Raw genomic sequence first — 15,205 nt, 5'->3', positions numbered from 1 at the left:
GCTGCCAGAACCGCTGGTGTATAGCAAGCCTATAGCTTTAAATTTTACACAGCCACATCAACCCTATATGCAGGCAGCCTGTTTCGGGCTTTTGGCCCTCATCAGTGCATGGCAGGGATTGATATGGCTGTATGCAATAGGACTTGGACCAGTACAACAGAGTAACCAAGCAGCCCGGGTGGCCCAAACCACTAGGAACGTATAAGGGGATTATTGCAAATTTCCTTCTGTTTTGAGAAGGCAAATTTCACCAAGCATTGCTTATTAGTAGGAGGACTTTTCGGTCTCTTTTATCCCCCTATACATTCCTAGTGGTTTAGGTCACCCTGATCTCAGGGCCGGGCCGAGGCATAGGCTGGAGAGGCTCCAGCCTCAGGGCGCAGTGTAGGAGGGGGCGCACAATTCATTCAGCTGTCATTCCTAATTGTGTTTGAAGCAGAAAGAAATAAGAAAAGGAGATACATAGCAGTGACTGCAAGCCAAATAACTAGATATTAAGGTGTTGGGGAGGTTGTGGGCCCTGTGGCCCTCTTAGTCTAATAGCAATCAGTGTGTGACGGCTGGGGTGGGAGGGATGGGGGAGGGGCCTCTTAGTGTAATAGTAATCAGTGTGTGACAGCTGGGGTGGGAGGGATGGAGGGGCGCACTTTGGTGTCTCAGCCTTGGGTGCTGGAGGACCTTGTCCCGGCTCTGCCTGATCTGCATGGTTACTCCACAATAAATTACCAAACTATTTGTGTGAAAATCGTAGTGAATTCAGAAAACAAGTCTAAAACAAATACAGTATTTTACCGACTCTTTATTTTTTACTTAAAGAGACACTGAAGCGAAAAAAAATATATGATACAATGAATTGGTTGTGTACTATGAATAATTACTAGAAGATTAGCAGCAAAGAAAATATTCTCATATTTTTATTTTCAGGTATATAGTGTTTTTTTCTAACATTGCATCATTCCCTAATATGTGCAGATTACACAACACTCAGCATTCAAAATGATTCTTTCAGAGCAGTCTGTGAACTAATGACCTCTCCTCTAGCAGAGAAAAAGAAATTTGTTCCCTAACAGTTGAGATAATAAAAGTCAGAAGACAGCCCTCTCCATGACTTTGAAAGTCGTAGAGATAATGGATTTTTTGCATAGAGATAACAACTGGAGTTTCTTAACTCTTCCTGTACTGGAAAAAATTAGACTGATGTATCTGATCTTAATGTTTTATTTCTTAACCACCCTGGCGTTCTGATAAGATCGCCAGGGCGGCTGCGGGAGGGTTTTTTTTAAATAAAAAAAAAACTATTCCATGCAGCCAACTGAAAGTTGGCTGCATGAAAGCCCACTAGAGGGCGCTCCGGATGCGTTCTTCTGATCGCCTCCGGCGGCCAGAAGTAACACGGAAGGCCGCAATGAGCGGCCTTCCGTGTTTTGCTTACCTCGTCGCCATGGCGACGAGAGGAGTGACGTCATGGACGTCAGCCGACGTCCTGACGTCAGCCGCCTCCGATCCAGCCCTTAGCGCTGGCCGGAACTGTTTGTTCCGGCTACGCTGGGCTCGGGCGGCTGGGGGGACCCTCTTTCGCCGCTGCACGCGGCGGATCGCCGCGCTGCGGCGGCGATCAGGTAGCACACCGGCTGCGTGTGCTGCTTTTTATTTCATTAAAATCGGCCCAGCAGGGCCTGAGCGGCAGCCTCCGGCGGTGTTGGACGAGCTGAGCTCGTCCAGACCGCTCAGGTGGTTAACTGTACTACACATACAAATCATAATATCATCATTTTTTTTTTCGCTTCAGTGTCTCTTTAACGTGTCTTAGTGAATTAAAGTCGTTATTACTGATGTAGATAGCACATCCTCTTCTGGGAAGACGTAGTTTCGGTAGCTTTGAACTAGTTTTACGCTTGTGTAACGCTGACCTGATTCTTTCTCGTTGTCATGAATGGAAGTTTTCAGACGCTTTTGGAACAGTAAAAGTTGTGAAAGCCACATGTAGCCCCAACAATTTGCGAGTGAGTCATTGGTGAACTGCTCACCCCGGCGCTCCGAGCCAGCTGTAAACATTTACAAGCAGCGACTGCCGAAACCGTGCCAACTCCAAACTGGCCATAAGAGGCGCCGCGGCGCCCAGGCTGTGCTCCGAGGCCAATTCTATTCCTGTGCTGAGCCCATCAGCTGCAGTTTGGATGGTGGGAGAAGTTTGCATCTGCGCTCCAGCAAGACTCTCTCTGTGCTTCTCTGAAGGGCTCTGCAGTCATCACTTCTCATAAACGCGGCTTCTCTGTGACGCTGCAGGGCCGGGCCTGGGGGTAAATCACTGCCATAGACATGTATAATAATAATACATCTGCTAGCGACGGATTCCTATCTGACATGAGAAACAGATCAGCTGGTAGCTGCTAGTACTGTTTCCAATTTTTTATTAGTATTTTTTTATGAGTAAATGTTTCCTTTCTAGTATTTCTTACCGTTTGTTTTATTCGGAGTCCAGAGACCCTGACAACATTTACAGGAACTGAGTATAACCTAATTAATAAAATTGCTTTTTTTTAACAATATCCATTTCTAAATAAAATCTTACCTCATCCTCCTGATTTACATTTTTACATTAATTTGTGCTGCTGGCGTCTTCACTACTGGCAAGGTGCATCACTGTGGGATTCCCCAACCCCCTCTGTAAAGGGAGCAGGAACATCACATGATCTCCCAGAGTCCATAGCCAGACTTAAAGAGGAACTCCAGTGAAAATAATGTAATAAAAAAAGTGCTTCATTTTTACAATAATTATGTATACATGATTTAGTCAGTGTTTGCTCATTGTAAAATCTTTCCTCTCCCAGATTCACATTCTGACATGTATTACATGGTGACATTGTTACTGTGGGCAAATTATGTAGCTGTTTCTAGCTAGTCTGGCTTTAACAGATAGCTGTAAGCAGCTATTTCCTGTCTGAACATTGTTACATTGTGGCAGTTTGCCCAGAGTACCATACGGTACCAGAGCCTCTTGTGGGAGGGGTTTCAGCACAAAATCAGTCATACAGCGCCCCCTGATGGTCTGTTTGTGAAAATCATTATTTTTCTCATGTAAAAGTGGGTATCAGCTACTGATTGGGATAAAGTTCAATTCTTGGTCGGAGTTTCTCTTTAAGTATCACTAATAGGGTGGGGTTACATACAAATGTACTGTAATCTATAGAAGAAACATTTCCTATGTTAATAGAACCAGACAATTTGGGTGCAGGCACCCCATAAGCGCTAATATTAACCAGCTGAGCGGTCTGGACGAGCCCAGCTCGTCCAACACCGCCAGCGGCTGCCGCTCAGGCCCTGCTGGGCCGATTTTAATGAAATAAAAAGCAGCACACGCAGCCGGCACTTTGCCAGCCGCGTGTGCTGCCTGATCGCCGCCGCTCTGCGGCGATTCGCCGCGAGCAGCGGCGAAAGAGGGTCCCCCCAGCCGCCTGAGCCCAGCGTAGCCGGAACAAAAAGTTCCGGCCAGCGCTAAGGGCTGGATCGGAGGCGGCTGACGTCAGGACGTCGGCTGACGTCGATGACGTCACTCCGCTCGTCGCTATGGCGACGATATAAGCAAAACAAGGAAGGCCGCTCATTGCGGCCTTCCTTGTTTATTCTGGGCGCCGGAGGCGATCGGAAGATCGCCTCCGGAGCGCCCTCTAGTGGGCTTTCATGCAGCCAACTTTCAGTTGGCTGCATGAAATAGTTTTTTTTTTATTTAAAAAAAACCCTCCCGCAGCCACCCTGGCGATTTAATCAGAACGCCAGGGTGGTTAAAAGAAGAAAATACATTTGGAAGAATGCACCAGGAGTTTCCGGAAAAAATAAGCAGGCAGTACGTGATATGGGCAGGCAATTGTGATATGTGTAACTGCACATCACTAACCACACCCCCTCCACACCCCGTGGAGGGGGTGTGGTTAGTGGTGTGGCAAATTTGTGCAGCTCAAAAACTGACCAAATGCCCAACAGCTGCATTTTTATTGGTTTGTTTTCAGGATAATGATTTAAATCTCATTCCTGTACACCACATATGGAAGGCAAGGTGACTCCACTTACTTCTTACTAATGTATCCACATGAGGACCAGGGGCGTAGCAATAGGGATTGCAGAGATTGCGACCGCATCGGGGCCCTTGGGCCAGAGGGGCCCCGAAGGGCCCTCCCTCAACTACAGTATTAGCTCTCTATCGGTCCTGTGCTCATAATAATCATTTCTATGGATACTTTGAATAGTGGTAATCAATAACAAACTATTCCCCATCCTCTTCTTGCACCTCTGACACTGTAGCTGCCATTGGCGGGTTTTGGTATCAATTGCTATGTATAGAGTGCTCGGGTGGGCCCCATTGTGAAACTTGAATTAGGGCCCACAGCTCCTTAGCTACACCACTGATTAGGACGATGAGTAACGCAATGCGCCTGTGTCATTGTCACATGTTGCCTTGCTCTGCACTCCATGTGACAGGGAATGCACTATATGTGGATCTGATGTTTGCATCCTGTACTTGTCGTCGCTGTGCATTTATAAATAGCATAACTTTATAAGAGTTCTGAACTTCTAGTGAAGCGGCCTTGAGCTGTCAGCAGGCAGCGATTAGGGAACAATGATACTGAACATCGTATACCTGGACAAAGCGTGGTGTTTACAATGGCCTGCTCTGTTCTTTTAACGACTTTTTCTCTTTTCATGAACTATGCTTTAAATAGTTGTATGTATTACAACAAATAATTGCACTAGTGATTTTAATAGTTGCATATTAAACATTGGTTTACATATTTAAAGAGGAACTTTAAAGGGGAAAGATATGTCAATATATTGCAAAGTAACAAATACAAAAATTAAAGAGAGATCAAGAAATAATTATTATTAGCCATGCAATTTATTTATTTTGCTTGATCCACAATGAGCCGGCAGGTCATCATCTTTACTACTAGCATACAAGAAAAAAACTAGACAGCACCAACTGCCATTATTCATAACCACACCCCTTAACAATGCGATAGGCTAAAAGGTTGCTACTTTTTATAGATATACTGTATATCTGCACAGAGAGAGATTCTGCTTGCTTGGCAGTTGGAAACCCCTGTTATTTTCCCACAATGCAACAAGGTCCACAGACAGCAGACTTAGGTCCTGACATCACACTGTGGGAGGGGTTTCACCATAATATCAGCCATAAAGACCCCCCTGATGATCTACTGTATTTAGGGGCCAGGACTAAAGAATGATGGCACCACATCTTCAAGGAAGCCCTCAAAACTCACCTTTTAACTCTGGCCTACCACCCCTCACTAGTGCTCTAAACGCACAGCTGAACTCTGGTCCCCTACCGTTCGTGTCCTTACATCTCCCTCTAGATTGTAAGCCTTCGGGCAGGGTCCTCCTCCTTGTGTCTCCTACCTGATCATGCACCTCCATTACTGTGAACCCATGCTATGCATCTGAGTGAACCTAACTTGCCTAATCTCCATGCTCCCCTCCAGTGACTGACTAAGCATTACCTGGTACTCATACTATGGTGTGTGATCTGGGTTTCTTGTATTCCTGTATTGTCATATTGCTGTATGTCACCCCTAAATATTGTCTGTAACCTAATCTAATGTCCAGCGCTGCGTAATATGTTGGCGCTTTATAAATACAATAAATAAAAAAATGGCACTATGTCAGGGCTGGATTTAGGCCAAGGCCACATAGGCCATGGCCTAGGGCACCACAGGGGCAAGGACACCAAAGCAGCAGGCTGAACTTATACAGCATTTGCAAGCTTGAAAATGCTGCAAAGCAGGGAGATCAGGCGAGCGCCTGACCGCGTTACTCTGCTGCTAGCTGCCTGTGCTGCAGCCACCTTGCTCTCTGTGCACGTTTGCATTGGGGCGGGCGGCTACGGACTGGGGCAGCATTGGAGACAGAAAGGAAGAGAAAGCTTCTGCACTGGAGATGAGCAGAGAAATGAGTGACACAGATGGCTGCTGCGGTTTGAAGGCGAGCTGGCTACCTATACTGATGGGGGGGGTTTAAGGAGGGATTGAGGGAGTCATCTGGCTACCTATACTGGGGGGTCAACAGGTTATTTATACTAAAGGGAAGGGGATCATCTGGCTACCTATACTGAAAGGGGGGGGGGGCTGGCGACAGCGGCCTTGGGTGGTAAAGAGTACAAATCCGGCCCTGCACTTTGTAATTAATAATGGGAGTGGCCAGAACTAGCATTTCATTGACTGTCCCTAGTGTAAGTGACTTGTCTACTGATTTCTCCACCTGTTCTTCTCTCAAATCTCCCAAGACAGACCTGACTACCTAATCTAAACAGATATCTTACCAGGCGGTAAGTACTCTCCAAAATAGCTTGACGTCTTTTAAGGAGTCCTCCCTCAATATTGCACCATATCAAATATCCCTGGCTTGGTCAGTTTGTTTTTGCTGCCAGAGTTTGACAGTTTGAAGAAAGCCCATAACTACCACAAATCCAAGACAGGGAAGACCTTTACCCAAACCCGCCAAGCCCCCCACAAGCCCCTTATCTCCCAAGCGCCAGGTAATAATTTGGAGTTGACTGAAATTATATGTCTTGATGTTTACCTGTTAAAAAATATGTTTCAATTCTATGCAAATGAATGCAGCCTGAAACGGGACCAATCAAATCATCAACTGCAGTATTAGAATAGTCCAAGTCCAAGCTGCATAAATGATCAGGAAATTTACATCAACTCCAAATCATTAGCATCTTTATCTAGCGCTGTTAGCGGTTGCCTGTATGCTGCCACCCGAACCTTATGAATAGGACAATGGCGTGACTATATTACCTATTCAATTGCCAAAAGGCTCCCCCTGCTCTGTTTTCCCTCCCCTCTGTCCGTCCAGAAGGGTTTTTTTTCCTCTCTAATGTATGTAAGGATGTTATGAACACAGCAATTATATCTCTCCCTCTTAGGAAATGCACCTAAATATGGTAAATACCTCCTTACAGTCATTAAATCTGGAATCTGGTTATGGGAGACATCGCTGCTATGTTTACTGGCAGAAAATAGCCTCTGCTGCCTTCATCCTGTTTGTTTGCTGAGATCTCGCTCTCCGTGACGCTCGCTCTGTCCAGGGATTGTGTCCGCGCAGCGCTCAGCGAGTTATATTTAACATTTCCCCCCCACTCTCTCTGTTCCTGTTTCCTTGCTTGATAAATGTCACCGGTTTCATTGGCAGCGTTGAACGCGACTAAAACTGAGCTCTACACTGCGCTGATTAATGAGCCGATCCAGAAGTGGTATTTTACAACGCTTTATTATTTTATTTTTCTGGAGAATCGCCCTCCACGCAAGACGAATGTAAACATTCATAATTTGTTCCGGGGGTCGGTGTGGGTTTCCTCCTATCTGCAGGATAACTTTGTGTCCTCCCGGTGCACCTTCTTCTGATACACGGAGGAGGACAGATTTAAAGTAAACCAGAGACCTCGCTATCTAAAGATTTGATACTTACCCTGGGCTTCCTCCCACCCCATAAACACGTCTGCGTCCCTCATCGTCCTCCAGCTATCTGCCGTTCAGCCGCAATCAGTCAGATAGGCTCAGTCGCATCAGTCTGGGTCTACTGCGCATGCGCAGGAGGTCGGTGCATACACAGTAGACCCAGACTGGACCCAACTGAGCCAGTTACTGGGCTGATTGTGGCTGAACGGTAGACCGCGGGAGGACAGCGAGGGACTATGAGGCTGGTGAAAGCCCAGGGTAAGTATCAAATCTTTAGATAGCGAGGTCTCTGGTTTACTTTAATGACTGGTTGCGTCCCTTGTAAAGATGGCTGTACAACTACCGATCTGCCACCAGATCGACCATCAGATCAGAAAGGGATGTTTTGCCTGCTACACACTGCGCACCAATTTCTATTAGATTTCGGAATACGCAAGCAGCTTGGGGTGACCCAAAACTACTTGGAAAGTATAGGGGTTTAAAGGAGACCAAAGAGCCCTCCTACTAAAAAGCAATTAACTAGTTTACTTTCCCTTCTTAAAATAAAAATAGACATGTGTATGTACAGTGCCTAGCATACTAATAACTAGGCTCTGTTCCTTTTTTTCTTTCTCTGCCTGAAAGAGTTAAACATCAGGTATGCAAGTGACAGTTTCTTCTAGGGTCGGGACCGGGTCGGACTGGATCAGACTATAGTGTTACCCTTACTGATAAGGAATTACAGCCATAAAACATTTTCCTGTCAGTAAATGGCTTCTGAGAGCATGAAAGCGATAAAAAGGGTCAATAATTCATAGATTTGAGCTCTGGCATTGAGCAGAGACAATGAAACAGTAAAAACTTAAAAACTAGATTTCAAATATAAAATAAAACTGGGATATTTAAAAAAGTAATTTCTAGGAGGAGGAGGATGCCTACAATTGTTTTTCTCATCAGTTTATTTTCACCTCGGATGTCCTTTAAGTGAACGACTGTAGTCTCCCACAATGCATCACTACTGAATATGCAAATTGTCTCGCCCTGTCCAGGAATTGTGTCTGCACAGTGGAGCTCTTCAGTGGCATAGCAACAGAACTCCAGGCTGGTGACATAGCTGTTCAGCCCCGCCCCTGCACTGTTTCCCAAGCGATCGAGTCCTGATCACTCTCTGGCGACAGCCCTCGGACGAGTCTGTAGCTTTGCAAGCTTGCAGGAAAACTATTGACAGTGTCATTCAAAGTTACTACCTAAATGAACCTGTGTTCTTTTGACAAGTTTCCTGGCTTCTGACAAAAATGAAGTTGATTTGTGAATCAACCCAAATAAGACAAAAACTAAGATTTCAAAGTATTTAACTGATCCATGTATTGTTGCCATGGTTTCCAGTAAGTTTCCTAAAAAATAAAGTTATAACAACTGAAGCTGAAAGATAATTTCTGATGACATTCGGTTAGGAAATGTCTTTTTTACTTCTGATGAACACCGATCTGCCACAACATTAAAACCTCTGACAGGTGACGTGACTGGCAGCGATTATCTCGTTACCGTGGCACCTGTCTCGGGATGGCATACATTAGGTAAGAATTGAACTGTCAGTTTTTGAAGGCGATATGTTTGGCGAAGATCTCTGCTGAGGTTTGCGGCTTGTGTAAAAGTGCAATTGTGGCGAATACAGGATGCTGCGACCACTTGGCAGAACAAAATGGAGACTTGCACTCCACCTTTCTCGGGCTTTAGTAAACCAGGCTTAAAATACTGTACACTTAAAGTGGAATGAAACCCAGCATTTTTTTATTTGCTCTAAAAATTATTTACAGCATATTATATACTACCACCATTTTTTTTACTAGAACAGCATTCAATTAGTTAAATACAGGGCTTGAAAGTTCAGTGCAGAGAAATCTGGAGGCATCCAAAGTGGAGATAATGTTATCTTGTGTTAAATTAATTGTATCAGGGGAGGAATGTGACACATTCTCTGACTGTGCAGAAGCTCCTGGACACAGACAGACACTCAAAGCATTCCTGCCTTCAATACAAGATGAATAAAACCAGTTATTAATAAAATGCTAAGGCAGCTCTCAAAGCAAAAAAAACCTGTACTTTTGGGAACTTGTAATTTCTAAATGAATAATAATACTTATGCACAAATGCAAATATGATAACCGTATGGCATATAAAAAGTAGGAAAACATGTTTTTATTGAGTATTATGTCAGGGTTTTATACCGCTTTAAAGAGAATCTGTATTGTTAAAATCAAACAAAAGTAAACATACCAGTGCGTTAGGGGACATCTCCTATTACCCTCTGTCACAATTTCGCCGCTCCTCGCCGCATTAAAAGTGGTTAAAAACAGTTTTAAAAGTTTGTTTATAAACAAACAAAATGGCCACCAAAACAGGAAGTAGGTTGATGTACAGTATGTCCACACATAGAAAATACATCCATACACAAGCAGGCTGTATACAGCCTTCCTTTTGAATCTCAAGAGATCATTTGTGTGTTTCTTTCCCCCTGCATCTCTCATGCACTGAAGTTTCATGCTGCTCTTTTCTTCCTGCAAACAGCTTTGCCCTTGTCTGTAATTCCTCACTATGTGAAAGCCCAGCCTGCTCAGAGGACGATTTATCCAGCTTGTAAAAGATAAGAGAGAAGAGAGAAGCTGCTCTAATCTAAATAACTCACAGGCAGTGTGCATATAGGGGCCTGGAAGGGGGAGTTCATAGCAGAACCACAACACTGAAGAACTTGGCAGCCTTCCAGACACAGGCTGACAAGTCTGACAAGAGAGAGATAAGTTGATTTATTACAGAGACTGTGATAGTAGAAAGTGCTGCAGTAAGCCAGAACACATTAGAATAGCTTTTGGAACTTGTAGGATGATAAAAAACAGGATGCAATTTTTGTTACGGAGTCTCTTTAAAGAGTAACTGTCAGGCTGCAGAAGCTAATTTAAACCTCTATTCTCCTGTGTTAAACAGTTTAGAAGGAAGCCCAAAAGCCATTAGTGAAGATAAAAATCTCAGTTACCTTTGATGTGTGCTTATCAGCAAGTCTGTTATAGACCCATAAGGACGCAAGCCGCATACCATACTGCAAAGCATTCTGGGGCTCTCCCCTCGGCTGCTAATGAGACGTTACAGCAGCTTGTAATCGTGTAGCACTGATAAATCTCGGGCAGAGTACACTGCAGGAGTCAGCTATTGTTCCTAGCCACATGGCTCATTAATATTCACTGCACACTGTGTTGTTCAAGTAGGAGCTTATCTGTGATCAGGAAGCAGGCAGGACATGATGACACATTTGACAGAAAAACATGGAAGCTGCCATGAGCTGTCAGGAGCATCTATCTCTGCATATACTATATACAAATTCTGTGAAATCCAAACGTGGACAGTGAAATGCATATGTAATGTAAGTACAGCCAATCTTTAGCTACTGATATATGTGTTTATTTTCTCTGAGACCTTATACCTAACAGCTCCTCTTTAAAGCAAAATAAAACCTTCAAATAAAATACGTGTTAAAGCACTTACTCCTGACACTCTCCCTGCTACTCTTTCTCTTCAGGGTCCTTCCCATTCTCTGTTCTCATCTTTTTAAATATGCCTTGCCTGTGAGTTAATCCTCTGTACCAGTAGTGCCCATGACTGTTCACAGGCGCATTTGAACTGGGCATGTGCAACTTCCGAACTGTGGAACTTTCGTAAGCAGTCACCCAAGGCTTTTGTGGAAGAGAGGGCTGCACATGGCATGGGGGGGGGGGGGGGGGGGGGCTGCTGTACATGGGTGTTACATGTGGAAGAAGAGGCATGCACATGAAATGGGGGGGGAGGGGGACTGAAGTACATAGATGTTTGTTACACATGAAAGAGGGGGCTGCACATGGAATGGGAGGGGCTGCTGTACATGGATGCTACACATGGAAGAGGGGACTGCACATGGAATGGGAGGGGGGCTGCTGTTCATGAATGTTACACATAGAAGAGGGGGCTGCACATGGAATGGGAGGGGCTGCTGTACTTGGATGTTACACATGGAAGAGGAGTGCTGCACAAGGAATGGAATCGGGCTGCTGTACATGAATGTCACACATGGAAGATTGGGCTGCACATGGAAGGGGAGGGGCTGCTGTACTTGGATGCTACACATGGAAGAGGGGGCTGCACATGGAAGGGGAGGGGCTTCAGTACTTGGATGCTACACATGGAAGAGGGGGCTGCACAAGGAATGGCAGGGGCTGCTGTACTTGGATGTTACACGTGGAGGAGGGGGCTGCACATGGAAGGGGAGCCACAAGATAGTTAGCTAGTCTGCCTAGGGGCAAAAAAGTATAAATCCAGCCTTGGTAGCTGCCATTGTATTTCCCTCCCTCCTCTGTAAGGCGTGTAATGAGTGACAGGGTGTTATTATAGCTGCACCACAGCAACAGGGAGCCAATGGCAACCAGTGTCTTCATTACCCCAAATCCTGCACCCCCGGCGTCCCCACTCCTGCTAATGACACCACAGAGCCTGTCATCCTGTGTAAATGTCAGGTGCGCTCCCCCTTTAAAGGACAGAGCCAATTATATTTCCCTCCCTTGTCTCTATATTTTCTTTACAGCCCAGCAGGAAGCAGTAATTACATGGCTGGGATGTGTGCTATGTGATGAATTAAACAAATTATATGGATATTATGAAAGGAAATGCAAAATAACTCAGGGGGGAAGCCAACTGTTACAAAGGACCCGGCACAATGGACAAATATCCCTAATTACTGCTGCATGCGCTTGTTTGCAGTGCGCTGATTACTAATATGGCCAGGATTATGTTTTAATCATAAGGTAGCAGCCTATCCTGTATTCCACAGGCTGCAAGGAGGAGATACAGGTGGCAATGCACACCAGATTACCATGATGCATCGGGACCCTTCCTGCCCTGCTCCTGCATGGGGCTGCGCTGCCAGATGAGATGCCAGGCAGAGGCACACAGAGATGCATTCGCTAATGGCCAGTAAAATTAGTCTGCAAACTGCACAACACCTCAGGTGCACGCAGGACAGGCTCAAGTCCGCACATGTGCAGAAGACGCCGACCAATCCGGGGCTCTGCAATCTTCAGAGGCTGCAGGTGGAAGACAGAGGAAGACCGGAGAGGCGGCGAGGGACACACCTGCCTTGTAGGGGCTGGAAGAGGCTCCAGGTAAGTAAAATCAGGTTTTTTTTTTATCTCACCTCGGGAGTCCTTTAAAGTAATTCTGAAGTGAAAATAAAAACAAAAAACAGATACTCACCTGAGGAGAGGGAAGGCTCTGGGTTCTATTGAGCCTTCCTGGGGCTTGATTCACAAAGCGGTGCTAACCTACTTAGCACGTCTAAGTCTTTAGATGTGCTAACCAGGGTGCTAAGTAGGTTAGCACTAGATTTCTCAATCAGTTCGCGCGCTAAGTACCACGCACAAAGTTTTGTGCGCGCAAAGTCCTATGCGCGCGCAAAGTCCCATAGACTTTAATGGGCACTTTGCGCGAAGCGCCCTGCAGAGCGCAGTGCACGCATAAAGTTTTACATGCATAAAGTTTAGCTCGTTTAGACGTGCTAAGGGAGTTTTCACAGGCGTGCTAACGGTTAGCACCGCTTTGTGAATCAAGCCCTTGGTCTCCTCACGGTCCCCTCGCTTCAGCACTGGATCCCAAGTGCAAATCTCCCACCGCAGGAGGCTTCGGACGTCTTCACGAGCCCAAGTGTTGCCGAAAAACTGGGGCAGCTCCGTACTGTGCTTCCGTGAGACAGCGTGCTCGCGCATCCGCAGTATGGAGTGCCCACGGTCTGGGCGGAGACTGCTAATAAGGGATCCAGCACTGGAATGAGGGGACCGTAGGAGGAATGGGAAGGCTTAAAGATCCCAGAGCCTTCCCTCTCCATCGGCGGTATCTGCTTTTTGTTTTTATTTTTGCTTCAAACTCCCTTTAAAGAGAACCCGAGGTGGGTTTTAAGAATGCCATTAGGACACAGAGGCTGGTTGTGCATACTATCACCTGTACTGTACTGTGTCCCCCAGGCCCCCCCCCCCCTGCGCTCTGCTGTCCCCCATAAGTAAAACCACTGTGCTAGCGACATGCAGTGTCTGAGTGTCTGTCACCGCCGCTCCCCCGCCTCCTCTATAGCGCCGCTCCCCGCCTGCGTCCATTCCTTCCAATTCTGTTTACAGGTTTTTATGCTGTTGTGTATCTTAAAGAGCAGAGAGGACGTTCTGAGTTCAGGTCCACTTTAAAAGGAAATAGATATGGCAGCCTCCATATCCTTGTCACTTCAGGTTTGCTTTGAGGGCCCTTTTCCACTAGCAATCGCTTGCGCTTGCACTAAACGCTAGTGATTGCAAATCAGCAAGTCCCTAATTTTGTGATTGCGATTTTGCTATGCAATGTATTGAATCAGAAAATCGCAGAAAAAAATCACTCCGCGGCGAATCGCGGGAGTGGAAAATACCTACCACGATTCCTATGTTATTTAGCAAACCCTAGCGATCTGCATTTTTGCCATTCAGCATCGTAAACACTGATAGTGGAAAAGGGCCCTGAGTGAGTAATAAGAAGTGAGGAGGACAGGTGGGGGAATTTGGCCCCAGCAGAGGGACATTTTGTAACGTATATTACATCCGTGTTGTGTCGGGTTGGTGCAGACGCCTCACCAGGGTTGGTGTCACCCGGTGCGGAAACTCATGGTGTCGACCCTTTCTTACCCGATTAACTTCTAACCTCATCAAGCGAAAAAAAACCAATAATACTTTTTGTAGTAAAAAAGGTTTATATTTGCATAGTGATACTCCAATCTCCTGGAGCTTGATGTCACCTCCTCTGCTGGTGACACCTAGTGCGGTTTGCACCTACTGCACCCCCACAGTAACGCCACTGGGTTGGCATGTGACTTTGTAGTCTCTGATCCTGGGTCCACCCTGTCATGTGACTGAGTTAGTTTGTATTGTGGCAGGCTATAAACAGACAAGATGAAAAGAAATCCCATCTCCAGTTACCTCCCTGGCCGCCCCCCTCCCCTCAGGATCCGCCTGCTTGAACACACTGGCATAATGTTATAAGACATGGCAGAGTGTGAGAATCCTTGTGTGGCAAATCTCAGCCAGACACCAGAGCTGATTCTATCTGACACATTAAAAGCTTGTCAAAAAACAGAGAATAGCGCTCGTATCCAAGTTTGTAATTGATAGTTTATTTATCTATACATAAAAAATATCTAGCCTTTGGAGTTAAAACCATATAAGCATAAAGGGTTTCATATACAAGATCACTTCAAAAGTTCTCCACTATCTCCCCTCCTGCATATGTCTTCTAAAAAAATAATAATAAGTCGAACAATATAACTTCATTCATGCCATGCACACTGTCATGCATACCATGGAGCCACCTGAATCTCTAATAAAAATTCCCCATAAAAAATTCTCCAGTAAAATCCGTGTAGATAAGTGTATTGGGTCAATCCGCCTATGCGTTTATAGCAGTCCCCTCCGTTATCTCAGAGTGTCTATCCACCTGCCGCAAAGGACGCTTTCAATCACTTGTGCGTTCAGTCACTTACGCGTCTTGCAGCTTTTCTAATTTTCACATGCGGGCTCCGGCCGGTAGCCTCGCAAGCAGGACTCCTCTCTCTTTCCGTATCGCCGCTCCCCCGGTATGGCGTCCGTTTGCAAGCTCCTTACAGCTCCGTGCGCTCCGGCTGCACAGCTTTCCGGGTGATTGGCCAGTTGGGAGTGACGTCA

The 15,205-nt window shown here is 45.8% G+C and overlaps 1 protein-coding gene across 14 annotated transcripts in view; it reads left to right on the top strand.

Moving 5' to 3' along the window:
• CAMTA1 (calmodulin binding transcription activator 1) overlaps positions 1–15,205 on the top strand; it is a 1,857,772-nt gene that overhangs the window by 684,821 nt on the left and 1,157,746 nt on the right. Inside the window, exon 1 of one of the 14 annotated variants that reach the window (XM_068238940.1) lies at positions 6,480–6,547. The exons of the other annotated variants lie outside the window; for them this stretch is intronic. The gene's annotated coding sequence lies outside the window, so the exon portion shown is untranslated. Of the gene's footprint in view, positions 1–6,479; positions 6,548–15,205 lie in introns of those variants that run through there. 14 annotated transcript variants of the gene reach the window in all.

Source organism: Hyperolius riggenbachi, chromosome 6 (assembly GCF_040937935.1).
Source record: "Hyperolius riggenbachi isolate aHypRig1 chromosome 6, aHypRig1.pri, whole genome shotgun sequence".
NCBI classification, from domain to species: domain Eukaryota; kingdom Metazoa; phylum Chordata; class Amphibia; order Anura; family Hyperoliidae; genus Hyperolius; species Hyperolius riggenbachi.
The sequence above is the reverse complement of the archived record's forward strand: the minus strand, read 5'-3'. Positions and strand labels throughout refer to the sequence as shown.